The sequence below is a fragment of the Amblyomma maculatum genome, chromosome 11 (genome assembly GCF_055883805.1).
Source record: "Amblyomma maculatum isolate TAMU_Amacu chromosome 11, ASM5588380v1, whole genome shotgun sequence".
Taxonomy (NCBI): Eukaryota; Metazoa; Arthropoda; class Arachnida; order Ixodida; family Ixodidae; genus Amblyomma; species Amblyomma maculatum.
The window spans coordinates 83,268,308-83,289,690 of NC_139354.1; positions in this window are offsets into that span (position 1 = coordinate 83,268,308).

Here is a 21,383-nt window from a genome sequence, read left to right on the forward strand (position 1 = left end):
AAGAAAATTAATGGTCAAATATTACTCTTGCTATAAATACTATACAGCAAAAAACGGTTTTTCTTGTGCAAAATTATATATTTTCCGCAGTTATCAAAGTTAGTATCCTGCATTGGGTCTCGGTTAGCCCCAAAACTATGGTCAATTTGTATAGACTTGAAAAACCCCAAATAGGTAATACAAAAAGCCTGAAGCGTGGGGGAGTATCCGAATCTTAAGTTCTCTCTAATCAAGCTGCAGGCCACGTACTGCTCTATATTAAAAAAGGCACAAAGGCAGAAAATATTTATTTGCTGCAATTCGTTTGCACAGGAAACTGGGGAAGACATGAAATTACGACTAGTGCAGCAGTAGTTTAACCATGGAACTTACGCCTGCGTATTCAACGTGAAACAGTACTTTTTTTTCACGTTATCCACATCTCCCTAAAAAGGGTTTTATTGAACTTAATCATGTGAGTTTGCCATCCAGCACCGTTACAGTTCACATAATAGTTGCTCCCAATAGTACTGTAACAGAAAAACTGGTCTGAGTTATTGTTACCTTCAATTGCGGCCTGTCTTATTTATAAGCATGTTGCTGTGTGCATGCGCGTATGGTCGTTTGATTCCGTTTCTTCTTTTGTTTGGCTGCTTAATATCGGTCGGGAGTCAGCGGATTGTGTCTATCAACCTTATTCGCGGTCCAGTGTCGTGAGGCCAAATTCATGATGATCACGACTGAAGAAAGCACGGAGGGCAGCCTGGCCAACCGGCAATTAACGCAGTCTTGAGTCCCGGTTTTATGACCTTTTAGTGCAATGCATATTTATTCGGAATAGCGCCAACTACATTTTCACTGTGGATGCCATGCTGCACGGTATAACCTTCAAATAACTGCAACTAATACGGAGAGCACCTTATTGTTTCAGTGAAGCGGTTGTGGGATAGCAGCTGCGATCGAGTCCACTGGTCTGGGGGGCAGGAAGAAACCTTCAAATTACCGCAGTGAATAAAATATTCACGTATGTGGGAGCAAAGAAAAAAGGACGAGTCACGAATGCCATGTTCTGAAGAGGCCTAAATAAATTTTCCTTCTGCATACTGTTATTTCTTTTCGGGTAAACTGGAAAGACTCGAAGACGGACAGATAGCGCAAGACGAAAAAGGCGGACGACGATACGGTGCTACTGTTTTAGCTTAGTGCTTACGACCCCTTCGTTCCTTCAACTCCAAAGTTCTCTTATGATGTTGAGGAAGAAAAAACTGTGATTGGGCCTCCAGATCCTCTTTGCAGAAGTTTCGGCTCATGCCTTTGATGATCATTATTAGTAGCACCGGCTTCTGGTACATATCACGAGGTTTTACGCTCCAAAAAAGTGACCCATGAATGGGAGACGCAGGGGTAATGGTTCGCGGCAACTGAACTCAAGTATGAGCCTGCATCTAGTCTGTGGCGGCCGCCTATGATAAAAGGGAAAACTAAGACACGCGTCTAATGTGTGATATCAAAGGTCTTCAAAGTCTCCAGAGGGTACGCGTTTTCGGAGCTCTTCACTGCAGCTGCTCTCATAACCTTAGCTACTTTGCAGCGTTCGCACTACACACATTCAGCAAATTACTAAACGGATGAAAGTGTTTGTTCAGAAAGTGAGATGACTGCAGCTGAGTTTGTAATCTTTGATACCGTTGTCACTGTAATAATACTGAGGAGAATATTCAATACAGACCTGACGATTTCCATCTGACACGGCAAATCAAGCGTAATTGGCCTCATATGATGACTAAAGAGCAGACAATGGCAGAAAATAGGAAGTGAATATGTTGTGCTTTATACTGCTAGAATTCCATGAAACATAGGTCGCAATAAAAGTGATCAGTGATTGTGAAAAACGTAGCCAGTAGTCATTTTTATTTAGCCTTTTTTTGGCCATTTAGCCATTTTTAAAGTTAAAGGTTATCTGTAGAAGCACCACAATATTTTGAAATCATGCGCAATAAAGCGAACCCATCACAGGCAAATCATCGTTTTCAGTTTAAGTTCGCAAGTAGGCTCGCTGTCACAACCAGAACTCTTGATCCAAGTTAGACACAATATTGTTCTGTCGTGAGCGTGCCATTACCAGTTGTTCTGAAAAGTTGTCATTTGTCACAATCAGAAAATGCCGCACGCACACTTGTAAATATTTTTTCCCTGGCCACCTTCCTAGCTCATAGAGCTCTGACGCTCGTCTCATCTGTGTGTGGGGCTGATAATTATTTGTCTGGATATGTACAGCACTTTAAAAACGTTTAGACTCCGAGAGGTTCTACTCTATGCCCAGTGGTGGGTGACGTCTATTATTTATGGAAGTGTTACCCATCACGAAGAGCAGGGCCAAAGAGGGTATTAACTTCAGGAACTTTTGGTTCATAGCCGAAGAACTACGAGCTACATAGTGTAGTTCGGACCCAAAGCTCAGAGGCTGGAAACATTGGTCTTAAGCTTTACAGGAGGGATCTACTGACTGTAGCATGCTGAGTCTTTTTTTGCTCTTCGTGTTTTCTTGTATCTTATAAGCCTGTTGTGGAACATGTGTTTCCTGCAATAAAGATTTTAGCACGTGTGGGCGCTTGTTCTGTGTTCCTTAATTTCTGTGTTTGAGCTTGTAACCTGTGTTCTGTGCAGACCGACTTGCTCAACTATCTTATCTACTGCTGCGACGTGTCCAGTCTTTCTTGGCATCAATTTAACTCATTTTGTTACCTATACGGGGATACAAACTTGAAAAAATAAACATACGCTTGTGTACTATTTCAGAGAAGCACGGTTGTCTTCGCAGGCATTGAATAGAGTTCAGTAACTATCGCTTCGAGCGAACGCGCTAATTACGACAAAAGCGTTGTCCCGGTCAGAAAACGTACATAAGCTCTTCTGTTGTAATAGCAGAACTTTTGTGCCATTTTCGACAGGGAACCTAGTGTGACTGCAGGCATTTCAGTACTGATATCAGAATTTTCTATTGTTACATCAAAAAAGTAACACACAACGAGAGACTGTAGAAGTACAGAAAAGCTGCTTAACCGCAGAAAAGTTGTACAGAAAAGCCTGATACTAAAAACTAACAGATATAAAAAACTAACAGAATATTTTTTCATATAATATAGTAGTTTTTTTACTCATTATCGCAAAAGAGGGCATGTTGTCGTGATCCTGAGCCTGTAACGGGAAATTCGGAAGAGCACTTATTCTCCGTCATATAGAATGTGATGCGATTTTGATAAAGGCTCCTGTTCGCCAATTGGTCTTGCGGATCATTGTTCGCCGACATAGATTAGCTACTCGGTTGATTAGTAATCATTTCATTTTCTCCTCACATATCTCAAGCATTCCTTTACCATAGAATGGTATGTGAAATGGCATGGACATAAATATAACCCCCTGCGCAACTACTTCGTATGAACGCCTAAGCGAGTCCTTGAATAGCATGCCAGACTCAGAATGTACGGGTGTTGAACGGCTGATTATCACCTTAAGCGCCCTTCTGAAAGGAGAAGCCCTATTTTGCAGTTGCTCCAAAATTAGCCGTGTCGTGTAGTGGCGTGAAGTCAGACAACCCTGCATCGAAATAGTGCCCGGCCATGTCAGGCACCAACTAAAAGCAGCCAGAGCCATGGCAGTGAATTTTCACTCGCTACGCTAACGCCAAACGTTTTGTTTAACCAAGCATTACCGTTATAGCATTAAAGGCTGCCAAGTGTTAATCCTACTCAAACTTGAGTATAAAGAGAGAAAGCGTCAGCTGCGCTGTTTAAAAGTTGCCTCCGATGTATCGTTCGAACGAGATACTGTCTCGGATGCCAATGTACTTGTCCAGGCGAGACCGAGAGGGCATGGATGCCGCTCGACGCTTCCAGTTTAGAGACCACGAACCTTACAAAATTGGCTATCCTAGAAACATCCAGCTAGGGCTTCATATTACAATGAAAGACATCCTTAATGACCGTGTGGCGCAAGCAGCAAGCGGATGAGAAAAGGGAAGATCGCAATGCATCAGACGTCAAGGAATGGGAATATGCCAAAGCCCTAATGGTTTTGTCGGGGCCAAGGGCACGCGATTTCTAGTCTAAAATTGAAACCAGAAGACACTACGCCAAGTGGGTATTATTGAGAACGCTGCTTTACGCACATCAGGCTTCTTCACTGTTGGCTTTGTGCTTCTGCAAATTGACAGCCAGGTCACCGTGTCCATATCTCAGGTTAGGGCATGCTACGAACCGCATGCTGCCTCTGCCAACCTGACTGCTACCAAGCATGAGGGTATGATGCGTTAAGGTGACCAGGGTACATGCATAGGGTATGCCATTGCAGTAGAAAGTTTACGCTCTCGAGACATCCAACGCGAAACTTTCATTATGATCAGCACGCTTCGCATTACGTCTCGTAAGCAGTCTCAAATGTCTCCGTTGAATGACCTTTTTCTAACTCTGCCTTAACACCCAACCCAAACTCCACCCGGGAGGATTGGGGACGGCTCTGTTCGCCTGCACCGACTTTTAATGCCCAAAAGGCATTTGCCAAACCAGCAATGGCCACAGCTGAACACTGGGGTCCCGTGTTAGGGACTCCACCTTGTGTTTTTTTAGGACCGAATTAACCGCGACCCCTGCAGGGCAACCTTCATAAACTCCCTCTTTTAAAATACTACCTCTCATCACCACCACCACAATCACCACACACGTGCAGCCATTGGAAATGTTGAGAATCGTGGGTGGCTAGTTTCTAAGATGTTTAGTGTGACGCGTTTATTCTACGCGGAAGTCTAATCCATTGGACAGGGCGAAACCAAAACATTCGATTCGTTGAAACGTTTCTGACGAACTGCACCTCTTCCTCATGCCTTTTTCTGTTCTCTTTGATTATGTGCACCGATTGCCTACAGTTCGTTATACTCTTGACTTTCATAAAACTTGCAACTCTGGGAACGGGCGCAGAGACGGGCACCCACAGCCAATTGATGGCAGCGTTCAGCAACCCTCTAGAATAAGTTGCATCTGTAGTAGCGGCTGCTGAAAGAGGGGCGGCAGTTAGATTGACCTGGAGCTGAAATATATAAATATCTTGTTCTCCCGGTGCCTGTATCTGTTCCCGCGTCCGAAGCGTATGATACATTTCAGAATTACAAACAAAACTATGAGATGTAACTCCTCAAACTGTCATGATGTGTATTAGAGGAGATACAGCAAAAACTGGCATCTCAGAAACACGTGATTTAGTTTACTTCAGACGCAAAGCAAACCAATAACAGAGAGTGAAAAATATGTCCTGTTTTTAATGAATTTATATGTGTAAGGCCTGGACAGATATCGTTGCGTTTGCACAAGGTGACATCAATCTTGAATACATAGTAGTTAAAATGTTTAAAAACAATGACTTAGGCAGAATCTTCGTCCTATCACTATGACGCTAAAGCACCAATCTTGGCTATTCTAATTTCACAAGAACATGTACCATTTCCCCTGAAAGACCGCATAGCAGAGATGAATATTCAATGCCGCCCATTCTACAGAGTAGCCCTTCGTGTCACTTTGATGGCCGCGTGTCCGGATAATAACACAATAGCTGACTCGTCCCCTGCTTGAAAAACTTGGATATTCTTTCCACACCAAATTCACGGTGTGTGCCAACCCATTCTCGAGTACGGTCTTGTTACTGTGATGTTGTGGCCCTCTTGGGCAATCAGCACTCTACACATGTGTACCACCGCTGACCAAAAGTTAGATTTTATACTATCTTTTCACCATTTACTGTGTCTCGTAACTATTACGCCGCCGAAAACGATGACATCCAAGAATATTATCATTTCATAAATTTCTCAGCCCGACAAGAGGTCGCAGGCTCAGGAGTATAGTTTGGAACATAGACTGGATACTTGAACAGAGGCAAAATAACCATGCCGCTAAAAATAAAATGAATGCTAGATTTGCTGCCAAAAACAAAATGAACTGTTGGGAAAGCTTGGCAAATCTGTAAGGCTGCAAAATATCCCAGGATACGAAATGCAAGGGGAGAATACAAGCAGCAGGAACAAAAGCTATTAAAACCTCTTTCGTGTAGACAGTCACTAAATGTGAAAATATTAGAATAAAATGTGGTAAACCACTGTATAGAAGAGATTCGCATACTGTGGCTGTGCACATATTAAGGTTTATTTATTTATTTACCCTCGAGGCCCGGGGCATTACAGAGGGGAGCGGGATACATAAAAGTATATGAAAGTACAGCAATGTTAAAGAAAAAATACAGTACAAGTACACAAAAAACATGCGCAAAAAGAAAAAGGAAAACAAAATTTTACAATGCAGTGGGGATAAGTTTAGTTAAGGTTTCAGTAAACATCCATCTCGCTCTTTAAAAGAAAACGAGTAACCAGACAGGCTAGCCGGCAAAAATGCTATGAGGTTAATTTTTGCGACATGTAAATTACAAGGGCCAATAGTATACCAGTAATATTCAAAAATGTAGGTGAGGACACGCCTAAAATGTACGCGGGAGAAGTATAAAGTAGTCTGCAGGGCCCGAGCCAAAATTTTGCCTCGTGATTTGCACACAAAAATGCACGGAAAGGCATACCTAAAGCTAAATAGTGTGATTTCATGATCTCATGGCGGAGGTATGCCCATCGCCTGAAGTTGGTAAATGAGGTGAATAAATAGATGACTGTTCTAAACAATTGCATGTTGCGCAAAGTGAGATTGATAAATTTAAGACTGGAAGCGTGAAAAGGGCTGTTATTCCTAGCTAAGAAAATTCACACCGTATCGTTAACTATTCCAATAAAGTTAAGAATGACATTCGACACTTTCAGTAGAACAAGTTGCATTCGACAGAAAGGCAATACGTGAAACATTGCCATCTGGCCGTGAGAAATCACGACGCATGGCGTCCTTCTACTAGTAATACTGTGAGAAAATGAAAATGGGGAGTACGGGGTAGAATCAAAACTGAGATCGAAGAACCGACACACATGATGAATTCTCCCATGACTGTTCGCAAAATAAAATGCCAAAATCTGATATTGCATCGACTTTAGGATAAACAAGTGCACTGAAAGGGAGCATGCAGCGACAGGATTTTATGTATACTTGAACGTTTCTTTGCAATCATTTTATGTAGTGGTAATGGAACTTCAGATTTCATAAAAGACAGAAAGCAAGCACTTTATTTACAAACATTCTAGAGTATGGATGATCAGGTAAGATGCAGCTCCCCCTTTCACCGGCTCTCCCCCTAGATGTCGGCAGGAATAAGTTGGCTTCCGGCGGCAGCCTGACTTGACGAATTACTTTTTATAGGTTTGTTCGTCCAGGCTGTGAAGAGAGGATTCCCATGACTCTTTATTTGGATGTATCCCGTTTAGCGCTGGGCAAATTCAGAGCATTTGATTAAGGGCCGCTATGTCTTCACAGGTTTTGTATTTGGAAGAGTGCACATCAGGATGTCATTTGTGTAGAATATATGGGTTTTGGAAGGTGCGATTGTGCAGTTTTCGCCAGATTGTGAGAGATCTATGGGGGGGGGGGGGGTTCCCCTGGCCGTTCTGTAGTGTTCTAGAATTTCTTCGCATGTGGTTAAGTTTTTCTTTTTGGACAGGGATTACTCTGCCCTCCCTGGGGCCCAGTTTGAGGGATTTCAAGCGACCTCGTTGGCGATCTCGTTCCCTCTGAGCCTACTATGGGCGCGTGCCCATAATATTTTAATTGGGTCATTGGGTACGTTCTCCTTGCCTGCTTGCAGAATTTCGCCGGCCACTTTGGTCACCTTACCGTTGGAATAGGCTTTGATTGCAGTTTTAGAATTGGAGATGATTGTTCTGCTAGATGGATTTGTGATTGCCAGGGTCATAGCCGCCATTATGCCTTCTCTGATGAAGAGTGTCTTATTCTACAGCTCGAGATTAGCCCCGCCTTAGTCGCTGACTGCTGCTGCAGTGCAGTGCCATATAAACAATTCGAGTGAAGGCGTGGGGAATGGATGAGCTTCCCTATACGGCATGTATTTTTGCTATATTCTTCTGCCTTCGCTCGTACAAAGTGGTGTTGGTGACCACGGCTGCGTCCGTGGCTCAAGGACACATTGCGGTGCGGAGACGAGAACTTCCCTTCTCAGACTACACACATTTATTTACACTTTTTATAACTTATTTACATCAACGTCGTCAGATGCGACATCAAAACATAGAGGGCTACCTGCAAATATTTCAACGACCGGAGGTCAGAAGCTAGCAGAATCAGACCTTGGCCATCTGCTACAGTTTAGGCTGGAGTCCCTTGAGACCGCCGTCAGCCTAGCCGCGCTCCACGACCAACCCGTCTGCCCTTGACTTTCGTCCGGACCCAACTCTCCTCCGAGCCCAACAGTTCAACCTCCTTCCTTAGAGTTAGCCAAATTCGAGTCTTGTCCCTTGACCAATCAACGACTAGTCACTCTGTGGCCAATAACACGCAGTGCTTCAAAATGAGCTGGCCAATCACTGTGCCTCATATACCCCTCTCCTACGCATGTCAAGAAAACAAACAAAACGCAAGAATTCAGCAGCAAGTGGCTGCGCACGCAAACACAAACGTCTGCGATTTACACTCTATCTCGAGGCCCTCCCTCAGTTCACGCAAGAGGCGCCAAGCAGTCGCAAAGACAGACCGCGTCGATGGTTACACTTCCGAAAACACACGCATATAAACGCATACACGCAAACCTCAGGCAGAAACATTCCGATCGCTGCTCCTGGTCGGTTGCACGCGGGCGGCGGATTCAAACGGATTTCCAGGCGTCTTCCCGAGTAGACATGTCACCAGCGGCTTCCTCCGCAGCACATTCCCCCAGACCCGTGTTCCGCCGCGTTTAAGGATTTATGGCCTCCACGCCCTCTCCACTCCAACCGGGAGACTTCGCAGTTAGCGCCGAACCCACAAACCCTGCGCTTACACTGTGCTTTCCAAATGCACGATTTTGCCTCCCTCGCGGCACGGTCGAGGCGCAACTTTTCCGAGAGTCGGGACGGACAGAACCGGCAGCGTCTCCCGCTGCCATGTGTTCTGGCATCACTTCCGAAAAGCGGCCGCCTGCGCGACCGTCAAAAATCAGCCAGCGTCAAGCTGATCCTTGACCTTGTCGCCCCTTCAGAATCTCCCCCGCGAAATTAGACCCGCGGGGAACTCTTTGTTTCTGGGCGAAGCCCGCAAACACAGCTCTTCCCATCGAGAATGTTGCGCGTGCACTTGCTGTACGCTCAACATAAAACTCCTCTAAAGCGGTGGGGGGGGGGGGGGGGGGAGGGGGCATTGTGGTGTCTCGTACACCAAACAAACAGAAACAGACGCGGCATGCAAAACGATAGTGCTACACTCCGTGCAGAGGCGTACGCGCCCTGGACAACAATGCTCCGTGTGAACATTCTCAAACGATAAATAAATCATACGCCATACAAGGCGACAAAACCTGACATACAAAACACCAAACCAAGTAATAAACACAGCATTATAAAGCACTAAGCAGAAGTCCACACAAGTCACATAGCTCCGCACAGAGATGATTGCCCACTCCCTGCTCTAAGTCTCTTGGATCAGTCAACGTTCTCCCACTCCCAATCACTGCCTCAGCTCTTGGTCGAGCCACAGGGGATCTTTATGCCTCGCACAACTGGCAGTGGCAGAGTGGATGAAGACTGAACAGTACTCAGCGCTAACCACCGGGATCAAACGGCTTAACTGCTCGCACGGCACAGACGAGCCGCAGCATGCAAGATAATAGCACGCGCCGTGCTTTTTGGCTGTGCCACTTTCCTGCATCGCACAAAGCACTAGCTGCCTACGTGCACGACACACGCGCTTCTTCGGAAGCCCGAACAAGAATGAACCCAAAAGGTGGCTCTGAGATTATCGTGCCTGTCTCAAAACGCTCATTCTCAGGAAGCTCCGCCTTAGCGATCCTTCCTTTACGCAGATGCGCACTGAGGTCCCAACGCTGGTCATGGTCCATCGCTGCCTGTGGCAATGTCACATTGCTGTTTTCAAAGAGTGGGACGCAATTTTCGTCGCCATCGCTCAGACCATGACTCTGACTGCGCTCATCTATATCTTCACACGAACCCCTGTTTTCCGGTTCGGGATCGCCTCATCTAAACAGCTGTGCGGCTGGCTCTTCAGATGCTACTCTTAATGACGCGATCACTGTCTGGACTGTGGCGCCCTCGACACAGCCTGCCTGACACTTTGCCACTTCGGTCAGGAACACAAGTTCACTACTCGCGCCCGCCATACAATTCGCATCTCTGCTCTCTTTGGCGTCATTAGGATCGTGAGCCCTTTCCGCTACTTCTCACGACTCCGCCTGCACATTTTGATCAATGACATTCAATGTGACAGGCGCCTCCGAAAAGCACACCTCTACCTCAGGGATAGGAGACTGCTCCTCTCTCTCACCATTGGTTGTTTGTACAACCCGAGGTTCCTCGACGCAAACTTCAACTGCGCTGTCCGGATCACTGGAAATAACAGCACTTTCTGCAGGAATCTGGCATTTCTCTTTTACGTTCTCTGCAAGAACGGATTTAATGCAGCTGCTGCTGCTAACCTCACCAACTGTCTCCACCAGCGTTTGATCAGGGTAATTTACGCTAGTGTGCGCCTGAATCTGCACCGACTCCGGTAGCTCACGCGCCACTCTCCGTGAGCGCTCTTCTTCAAACCGTTTCCTTTCAGGCCTGAGCTCTTACTCGGCTATGGCTATCTGCCGCAGGAGGATGTGCGCTTCGCTTCTCTCCTTTTCCTCTTTTTCCTTGGCTAGCTCAGACGCTGACATTGGCGCATACCAAGCGTCGTGCACAGCGTCATACTCCGCCCAAAAACAAAATGCAACCATTGCGAGATACTTTACATTAACCCTGGGGCTCATGCGCAAACGCTGAGGCAAGTAAATTGAGAGCGCAAAAACTCACTCAGTTGTCGGGCTTTCGATTACGGAGCTTGCGAAGTGCCACACGTAGGTGCCGCACAGAACAAGTTCCGTCGCATTGTTGCCGCAGCGCTCCGTACACTTTCTCGGCAGCTTCTTGCTCGCCGGCGTTGTCGTGAATGAAGCCTTGGCTCCTGAGGCCTCGCGCTTGGTATCGCCTCACTGTCGCTGCCTCTCTTCTTCGGTAGCGTCGATTCACGGGGCACCCCGACTTCAAACTTCTACTTGGTCAGCCTTGGCTCACCGATAAGTGTGCCACCCTCTGTGTACATCAGTCTCTGCGTGTCGACCTCTCACCACTCCGTGGGAAGTCGAAGGCCCGGTCCTGTCTCGACTGCGCCAGTTAAACAGGATTCTTCTGCGCGGCTGATGATGAGTTTCAGCCTCGGCGCAAACGGTATGAGAAAAGTTGATGGACCGAGCAGGTTTATTTACATATTTTTACAACTTCTTTACCTCAACGTCGTCAGATGCGACATAAAAACATAGAAGGCTAACTGCATACGGGTGAACGATCGGAGGTCAGAGGCTAGCAGAATAAAGCCTTGGCCTTCTGCTACACTTTAGGCCGGAGTTCCCTGAGACCTCCGTCAGTGTTCCCTCGACTTTCGTCCGGATCCAACTCTTTTCCGAGCCTAACTGTTCAACATCCTTCCTTAGCAATACCCAAATTCGAGTCTAGTCTGTTGACCAATCAACGACTAGTCAATCTGTGGCCAATAACATACAGTGTTGCAAAATGAGCTGGGTAATCACTGTGCCACATATACCCCTCTCCTACGCATAGTCAAGTAAAACGAACACAACGTACGAACTTGGCAGCTAGTGGTTGCACACGCAAACGCACACATCTGCGATTTACACTCTCTCCCGAGGTCTTCCCTTAGTTGACGCAAGTGGCGCCAAGCAGTCGCTAAGACAAACGGCGTCGACGGTTACACTTCCGAAAACACGCACATATAAACGCATACACACAAACCTCAGGCACAAACATTCCCGCTGCTTCTGGTCGGTTGCGCGCGGGCGGCGGATACAAAGGGACGTCCAGGCGTCTTCCCGAGCAGACATGTCAATAGCGGCTTCCTCTGCAGCGCATTCTCCCTGGCCCGTGTTCCGCCGCGTTTAAGGATTTATGGCCTCCACGCCCTCTCCACTCCAACCGGGAGACATAGCAGTTAGCGCTGAACCCACAATCACTGCGCTTACGCTCTGCTTTCTAAATGCACTGTTTTGCCTCCCTCGCGGCACAGTCGACGCGCAACTTTTCCGAGAATCGGGACGGACAGAACCGGCAGCGTCTCCCGCTGCCATGTGTTCTGGCATCACTTCCGAAAAGCGGCCGCCTGCGCGACCGTCAAAAATCAGCCAGCGTCAAGCTGATCCTTGACCTTGTCGCCCCTTCAGAATCTCCCCCGCGAAATTAGACCCGCGGGGAACTCTTTGTTTCTGGGCGAAGCCCGCAAACACAGCTCTTCCCATCGAGAATGTTGCGCGTGCACTTGCTGTACGCTCAACATAAAACTCCTCTAAAGCGGTGGGGGGGGGGGGGGGGAGGGGGCATTGTGGTGTCTCGTACACCAAACAAACAGAAACAGACGCGGCATGCAAAACGATAGTGCTACACTCCGTGCAGAGGCGTACGCGCCCTGGACAACAATGCTCCGTGTGAACATTCTCAAACGATAAATAAATCATACGCCATACAAGGCGACAAAACCTGACATACAAAACACCAAACCAAGTAATAAACACAGCATTATAAAGCACTAAGCAGAAGTCCACACAAGTCACATAGCTCCGCACAGAGATGATTGCCCACTCCCTGCTCTAAGTCTCTTGGATCAGTCAACGTTCTCCCACTCCCAATCACTGCCTCAGCTCTTGGTCGAGCCACAGGGGATCTTTATGCCTCGCACAACTGGCAGTGGCAGAGTGGATGAAGACTGAACAGTACTCAGCGCTAACCACCGGGATCAAACGGCTTAACTGCTCGCACGGCACAGACGAGCCGCAGCATGCAAGATAATAGCACGCGCCGTGCTTTTTGGCTGTGCCACTTTCCTGCATCGCACAAAGCACTAGCTGCCTACGTGCACGACACACGCGCTTCTTCGGAAGCCCGAACAAGAATGAACCCAAAAGGTGGCTCTGAGATTATCGTGCCTGTCTCAAAACGCTCATTCTCAGGAAGCTCCGCCTTAGCGATCCTTCCTTTACGCAGATGCGCACTGAGGTCCCAACGCTGGTCATGGTCCATCGCTGCCTGTGGCAATGTCACATTGCTGTTTTCAAAGAGTGGGACGCAATTTTCGTCGCCATCGCTCAGACCATGCCTCTGACTGCGCTCATCTATATCTTCACACGAACCCCTGTTTTCCGGTTCGGGATCGCCTCATCTAAACAGCTGTGCGGCTGGCTCTTCAGATGCTACTCTTAATGACGCGATCACTGTCTGGACTGTGGCGCCCTCGACACAGCCTGCCTGACACTTTGCCACTTCGGTCAGGAACACAAGTTCACTACTCGCGCCCGCCATACAATTCGCATCTCTGCTCTCTTTGGCGTCATTAGGATCGTGAGCCCTTTCCGCTACTTCTCACGACTCCGCCTGCACATTTTGATCAATGACATTCAATGTGACAGGCGCCTCCGAAAAGCACACCTCTACCTCAGGGATAGGAGACTGCTCCTCTCTCTCACCATTGGTTGTTTGTACAACCCGAGGTTCCTCGACGCAAACTTCAACTGCGCTGTCCGGATCACTGGAAATAACAGCACTTTCTGCAGGAATCTGGCATTTCTCTTTTACGTTCTCTGCAAGAACGGATTTAATGCAGCTGCTGCTGCTAACCTCACCAACTGTCTCGACCAGCGTTTGATCAGGGTAATTTACGCTAGTGTGCGCCTGAATCTGCACCGACTCCGGTAGCTCACGCGCCACTCTCCGTGAGCGCTCTTCTTCAAACCGTTTCCTTTCAGGCCTGAGCTCTTACTCGGCTATGGCTATCTGCCGCAGGAGGATGTGCGCTTCGCTTCTCTCCTTTTCCTCTTTTTCCTTGGCTAGCTCAGACGCTGACATTGGCGCATACCAAGCGTCGTGCACAGCGTCATACTCCGTCCAAAAACAAAATGCAACCATTGCGAGATACTTTACATTAACCCTGGGGCTCATGCGCAAACGCTGAGGCAAGTAAATTGAGAGCGCAAAAACTCACTCAGTTGTCGGGCTTTCGATTACGGAGCTTGCGAAGTGCCACACGTAGGTGCCGCACAGAACAAGTTCCGTCGCATTGTTGCCGCAGCGCTCCGTACACTTTCTCGGCAGCTTCTTGCTCGCCGGCGTTGTCGTGAATGAAGCCTTGGCTCCTGAGGCCTCTCGCTTGGTATCGCCTCACTGTCGCTGCCTCTCTTCTTCGGTAGCGTCGATTCACGGGGCACCCCGACTTCAAACTTCTACTTGGTCAGCCTTGGCTCACCGATAAGTGTGCCACCCTCTGTGTACATCAGTCTCTGCGTGTCGACCTCTCACCACTCCGTGGGAAGTCGAAGGCCCGGTCCTGTCTCGACTGCGCCAGTTAAACAGGATTCTTCTGCGCGGCTGATGATGAGTTTCAGCCTCGGCGCAAACGGTATGAGAAAAGTTGATGGACCGAGCAGGTTTATTTACATATTTTTACAACTTCTTTACCTCAACGTCGTCAGATGCGACATAAAAACATAGAAGGCTAACTGCATATGGGTGAACGATCGGAGGTCAGAGGCTAGCAGAATAAAGCCTTGGCCTTCTGCTACACTTTAGGCCGGAGTTCCCTGAGACCTCCGTCAGTGTTCCCTCGACTTTCGTCCGGATCCAACTCTTTTCCGAGCCTAACTGTTCAACATCCTTCCTTAGCAATACCCAAATTCGAGTCTAGTCCGTTGACCAATCAACGACTAGTCAATCTGTGGCCAATAACATACAGTGTTGCAAAATGAGCTGGGTAATCACTGTGCCACATATACCCCTCTCCTACGCATAGTCAAGTAAAACGAACACAACGTACGAACTTGGCAGCTAGTGGTTGCACACGCAAACGCACACATCTGCGATTTACACTCTCTCCCGAGGTCTTCCCTTAGTTGACGCAAGTGGCGCCAAGCAGTCGCAAAGACAAACGGCGTCGACGGTTACACTTCCGAAAACACGCACATATAAACGCATACACGCAAACCTCAGGCACAAACATTCCCGCTGCTTCTGGTCGGTTGCGCGCGGGTGGCGGACTCAAAGGCACGTCCAGGCGTCTTCCCGAGCAGACATGTCAATAGCGGCTTCCTCTGCAGCGCATTCTCCCAGGCCCGTGTTCCGCCGCGTTTAAGGATTTATGGCCTCCACGCCCTCTCCACTCCAACCGGGAGACATAGCAGTTAGCGCTGAACCCACAACCACTGCGCTTACGCTCTGCTTTCTGAATGCACTGTTTTGCCTCCCTCGCGGCACAGTCGAAGCGCAACTTTTCCGAGAATCGGGACGGACAGAACCGGCAGCGTCGGCCGCTGCAATGTATTCTCGCATCACTTCCGAAAAGCGGGCACTTGCGCATAAATCAGCCAACGTCAAGCCGCCCCTTGACCCTGTCGCTTCTTGGGAATCTCCCCCGCGACAGTGGACTCGCGGGGAACTCTTCGTTTCTGGGCGAAGCCCTCAAAGTTTACTGTGCTATTATGTGCACTCTGCCGCATTGTGTACGCTACCCCTTGTTTTTGAGGAGGGAGCGTTGAAGTCTTTGGACTCTGCTTCTGCTTCGTTGCTCATTGTGTATGGGGTGATTGTACCTTGGGATGGGGTATTCTTAACTTGATGACAATTTTTTGGGGTATGGCGGTTACTTCCTATCAAGATTCTGGGTTTTCGTAGCCCATTTTGCTGTCCGTTAATCTGACGTATTGGGCTGTGACTTTCACCTCGCACATTTCCTCTAGGGTGCTTGACACTCCTAGCTTGAGGATATTCTCGCTTGATGTACATTGCTGGTAAACCTAGGGATGTTTTGACACCTTTGCTGATGAAGAGGTCTTTCTTGTCTTTCTGCTTTAGTTTTCTATAAGTATGGGATAGCGTAGGTGATTCGGCTAATGATGAGAGAGTGGAAAAGCCTAAGTAGGTTCGCCTCCTTTAATTCCGCGTTTTTGTTTACTATCGTTTTGAGAAGCCTGTATGTTTCTTTGGTCGAGGCTTCTAGTTTGTTAATTTTTCTGTTTCTTCCATTATGTTGTATCCACATGCATCCACTACAGAATGGTGAGGAGAACCCTCCCTCCCCCATAAATCTCTCACAAAGAAGGAAGAAATAAACTGGCAAAACCTGCAGATGGGCACCTTCCCAAACCCGTATACCCTACACAAATGGCATCGTTAGGTGCACTCTCCCAAATGTAAAAGCTATGGAGGCATAGCTACCCTAAATCACATGCTCTGTATGTGCCTAGCGCTAAACGAGATACATGGAAATAAATAGTCATGAGAATCCTTCCTTCACGGCAGGAAGAACAAATCCATAAACAAGTCATCCGTCAAGCCCAGGCCGCCCACTAAGCCAACTGATTCCGGCCGACCTCTAAGGGGGAGATAGATGGTGAAAGGGGAGCTGCGTCTCACCCGACCATCCATACCCTCCAATCGGTGCAAATAAAGTGCTTTCTCTCTCTCGCCTTTTCATTTCATTTTATTTTATTACCCTAAAGACCCCTCGCGGAGTAATACATAAGGGGTGGGATGAGCAGAAAAGGTACAAGATAATGCAATATGTGATCATGTACAAAAAATGTTTAGATTGCTAACAAACTAAAGGGCAGGTGAAGTCGACGATATGCTAGGGAAAGCCGTTCGAATCTTTAGCTGCACGTGGAAATCAGGAGGCTGAAAAAGTAACAGTTCGGGCACGTGGGCAAAAAACTTGAAGCGTGTGGCTAGTGCGGTGGGAAATGTAAGATGATTTAGGGGGCACGGTTAAGTGATGAGTGAAAGAACTTGTGGTACAGTGATAGCGTGGCTATGCGATGATGAACGGAAAGAGGCGATAGTGCTGATTTAGCTTTTAGGGCTTAAACACTGACGTCGTACGAGTAAGAAGAAAGAATGAACCTTGTAGCTTGGTTTTGAACGGCTTCTAGATCGTTTATTAGGTTAGTATGATGCGGGTCCCTTATGGCGGATGGATATTCAAGTTTAGGTCTAATGAGTGACTTGTTGGCGAGCAATTTCCCGTGATGCGAGGTGAGGCGAAGGTGACGTTTAAGAAATCCAGTTTTGTTAGCAGATGATATCACGTAAGCAACATGTGCATTCCATGTTAGGTCATTAGATAATGTCGCCTAAGTACTTGAAATATGATACAGATTCTATAGACGCGTTAGCGATTTTGTAATGGAAGGCATGACTCTTTTTGCGACGGGTAATGGAAAGAAGCTTGCATTTGCTAGGGTTCAGGGTAGTAAGCCAATTTTCGCACCACTGTTCAATTTGGTTAAGGTCCTGCTGGAGGGCTTCTTGATCAGTTATGTTTGTTACTTGGCGGCAAATTACGCAGTTGTCAACGAACATTCGAATTTGGGAGGATACATACTGTGTGAGATCGGCAATATATATTAAAAACAGTAGGGGCGCAAGAACGACGCCGGATGTTACAGAGAGAGGGTTGGAAGAGTGGTTGTTTACAATGAATGACTGAAAACGATTTGTTAAGAAGGCCTTGATCCATTTTAGCACGTGAGGATGTAAGTTTAGAATAGAAAGCTTTTGTATTAATCGTTGGTATGGAACTTCATCAAATGCTTTAGCGTAATCCAGAAAGATAGCGGCAACTTGAAGGTTAGCGTGCAGGTCAGCATGTAAGTCGTTGAGGAACATGGCTAGTTGTGTTTCGCATGAATACCCCTTGCGGGTTGGTATGGATGGGAAAAATTGTTAGAGTCTAAGAAGTCAATTATATGCGAGTATATGACATGCTTCATGATCTTGCAGGGGACGCTAGTTAGAGAAATAGGATGGTAGCTTAGGGCGGAATTTTTGTTGTCTGATTTTTAGAGTGGAACCACATTCAGACCTGTAGAGAGTGATTGTGAGAACAATAATTCTAGACACACTGCACTAGTGCACTTCGTGTTTTTCAGTAGTTTAGTGTTTACCTCGTCGAGGTTGGCGAACGAGGAAAGTTTCCTTTTTTCAATTAAAGACCCGATGCCAGTTGAAGAAAACGTTATTGCGTCCATCGATGAGGTGGCATTAGTAGGAGGTATCCTTGGAGGCGGGTGGCGCTCTTTGGTGAAAACTGACGAGAATGCCGTATTGAAGATGTTAGCGCATTGTGTGTCGAAGGCTTGAATACCGGATACATGAGTGAGGGTTATTGAGTGTGATGGTGCAGGATTGATAACGCGCCAAACGTTTTTGGGGTTATCGCATAGCATGCGCGGTAGGTCGCGGTTAAAAAATGCGTGTTTAGCATTGGTGACAGAAGTCAAGTATTCTTTTGCGGCTGAAAAATATTTCTCCCACGCTTCGGAACTGCTTTTGAATTTGGCAGCGCCAAAAAGCCGCTTCTTTTTATTCTAGAGTCTTTTTAGTGTCTTAGAAAACCAGGGTTTAGAGCGATTTTCACGAAAAATTATTCTAGGGATAAATTTTTATGTTATTTCGTGGAGTTTATCTTTAATTATCAGCCAATTCCCGTTAACAGATCTCTGGTTATAACCGGCTTTGAATAGTGGGAAAAAATGCTCAGTTCATGAATAATGGCATTGTAGTTACCGTTATCATAGAGGGTGATTGTTTTCTTTTGTATTTCATGGCGCTCGGTGCGGAAGGAAAAATCTGCTTGATTGACTTTATGGCCGCTAATGGGCTCTAAGTATGTAATGGATGACAAATTGTCAGGATGAGAGCTTAGTATTAAATCTAAAATATTGCTCAAATCGCCTGCGACGCGTGTTGGGCTCGTTACTAGTTGGTAAAGATTAAAGTTTCAAGCAAACATTTAGAAAATCTCTTGATTCTGCACTGATTGGCTGTGAATGAGACCGGTTGAGGCAGTTTATTCCTGGATAATTAAAATCACCAAATAGAAGAATATGCGCGTTCGGATAAGAGGTCATGAGCTGGTTGAGCATACTGTTGAGTTCGCAGGAAACATTTGGGCTTGCATGCGGAGGCCTATAACACAGGCCGATTATGACTGAATGCGGTGAAGTACGGCACAAAAGCCACAGTATCTCTAAGTTAGATGGTAGGCGATGGGTGAACGAGATAATTCCAGTCCAGCAGCAGCGATCAGTACAACACGCCCTCGAGAATCTGTGTGATCCTTTCGATAAACAGAAAAATTTGGCAAATCGGCAATAACTGCTGCATCAGCGATATCATTAGTAAGCCAGGTTTCAGTTAACAAGAGCATACTGCTGTTAGATGATGTGCCTAAGCTATACACGCGTTCTCGTTTCGGCAAAAAACTGCGAATATTAGTGAAGGTTACAGAGAACGACAGATGATTATTTGGTAAAGTACGGGGACGGGTATTGATTACTTTTGGGGGAAGTGACCGCTATGGTATCTCTTTAACGGTCTGCGATGGGATATCGTACATATGACTGTTAGCACCAATGTGCAATGTTTTGTAGCGAAGTGAAAAGTTAACGTTTTTTGATTTGGTGACAGCTACAAGGTGACTACGCGCGGGTTGTACAGAACGAGAGAAATCTTCGCCGATACTATAGGATGTGTTCTTTAGTTTGCGGGCACTTGAGAGAATATTGTCTTTAGTTTTGTAGGACGTGAATTTGGCTATGATCCGGGTATAGCCGTCGTCAGACTGGCGTCCAAGACGATGTGCGCGTTTTATTTCATTATGGTCGACTGATGTGTTAAGACGATCTTGGCAGTGAAGAATGATTATTTCTTCAGCCGCAGCTTAAGTTTCGGTCGTATTACTGTCTTCAAGGCCATAGGATATCAGATTGTACCGCCGCGATCGATTTTCAGCGTCGTCTAGACGTGTTTCTAATTCAGAGACTAAGCAGGCTGTCTGGGCGGTGTTAGTTCGGACAGTATGAAGTTCCGTTTGTAAGGTTTTTAGGGTTTGGTAGTGGTTCTCGAGGTCGGTCATTCTTTCGTTCAGATTGGAGATGGTTTGGTCTGTCGTTAGCAGTTGGTTTTTTTAGTTCGCCCACCTCGGCGATGAATTGGGATTGACTGGCTGAAATTTTTTGCAGCTCGGCAAGAATGGCGTCAGAATCAGAACCGGGGTTAGTTTCAATGTCATCAGATCACAACAACAGAAGGGAGCGGGCAAAATCGGCAACGATAGCACTCAGACACTGTGGGCCTGGCAGCTGCACTAAGAAGTAGGTACTAGTTTTCTTTGCGAATAGGCTATATTGTGCACCAACCTGCATTGTCAGGAGGAGCTGATTAGTGGTATTTGCCATGGTACAGCCACCAAGCCCACCACCAAGCCCACCTCGAATTTTCGGCCGTGCCTAACCAATGACGATGCACGGGGAGAAAAAGCGGAAAGAAAAGGCAACGCATAAACAAGCCTTGGCGCATCATAACAGATAAACGCGGCGCGCCCTGTTTATGGAGTGTGAGTCAGCTATCGTTTCATCTATTATTGCGGCGAATTCGCAAGTGCTACGGCTCGTCTCCCGGGGTTCACCTGCTGCTGGCAAACCTATAGAACGGCGAGGCAGCGACGCTAATCCTTCATGGCGGCCACATAGCGACTCCCCAGGCGGCGGTCAGAAACAATGCCCGGTGAACAATTTGGTGTTACTTGTTCTGATTCTCTCGTGTATTGTTCCGTCTTGTAAACCCCTCTGTGTTATTGAATGGCTCTTTAGTTGCATGTTTAGCACTGATTTTTGTGAACCTCTCGTTTGTGTATTTTAAATGTTAATATGAATTCCTCAGTGTCCCATCTTGCTGTGTATAAAGTTCTTTTTGTTACTTCTGACTCCGACCCTCACTAAGGCTTGAACCGGCTAAGCTGTGCACCAAACGGCCACTCCACTTATCCCTACAATGTTGTTGACTTCCGGCTGAGCGTGCCACGCAAGTCGAGGGCAACTCCTTTGAGACCGGGAGAGCGATCCCCACCATTAGTGGCGCATCATTAACAAAGCATAATTATTAACGGTTGACAGTTTTGGTGTCCACGATAGGACGTTTGATGCAGTCATGCTCAGAGGACGGAGAACGAGTTGGAAGGGTTTGCGAACAGTTAGTAAACTCTGTACAGCAGAATGACAGCGAGAGTTACCGCGCCGACGCGGTTGTGTAGAATCCAATGTGTAGTACTTACTATATGTTAGCATTTGAGCAGTTCGCTCAAGACGAATCTTGAGGTTATCGAGATAAACATACAGAAAGATCTGAA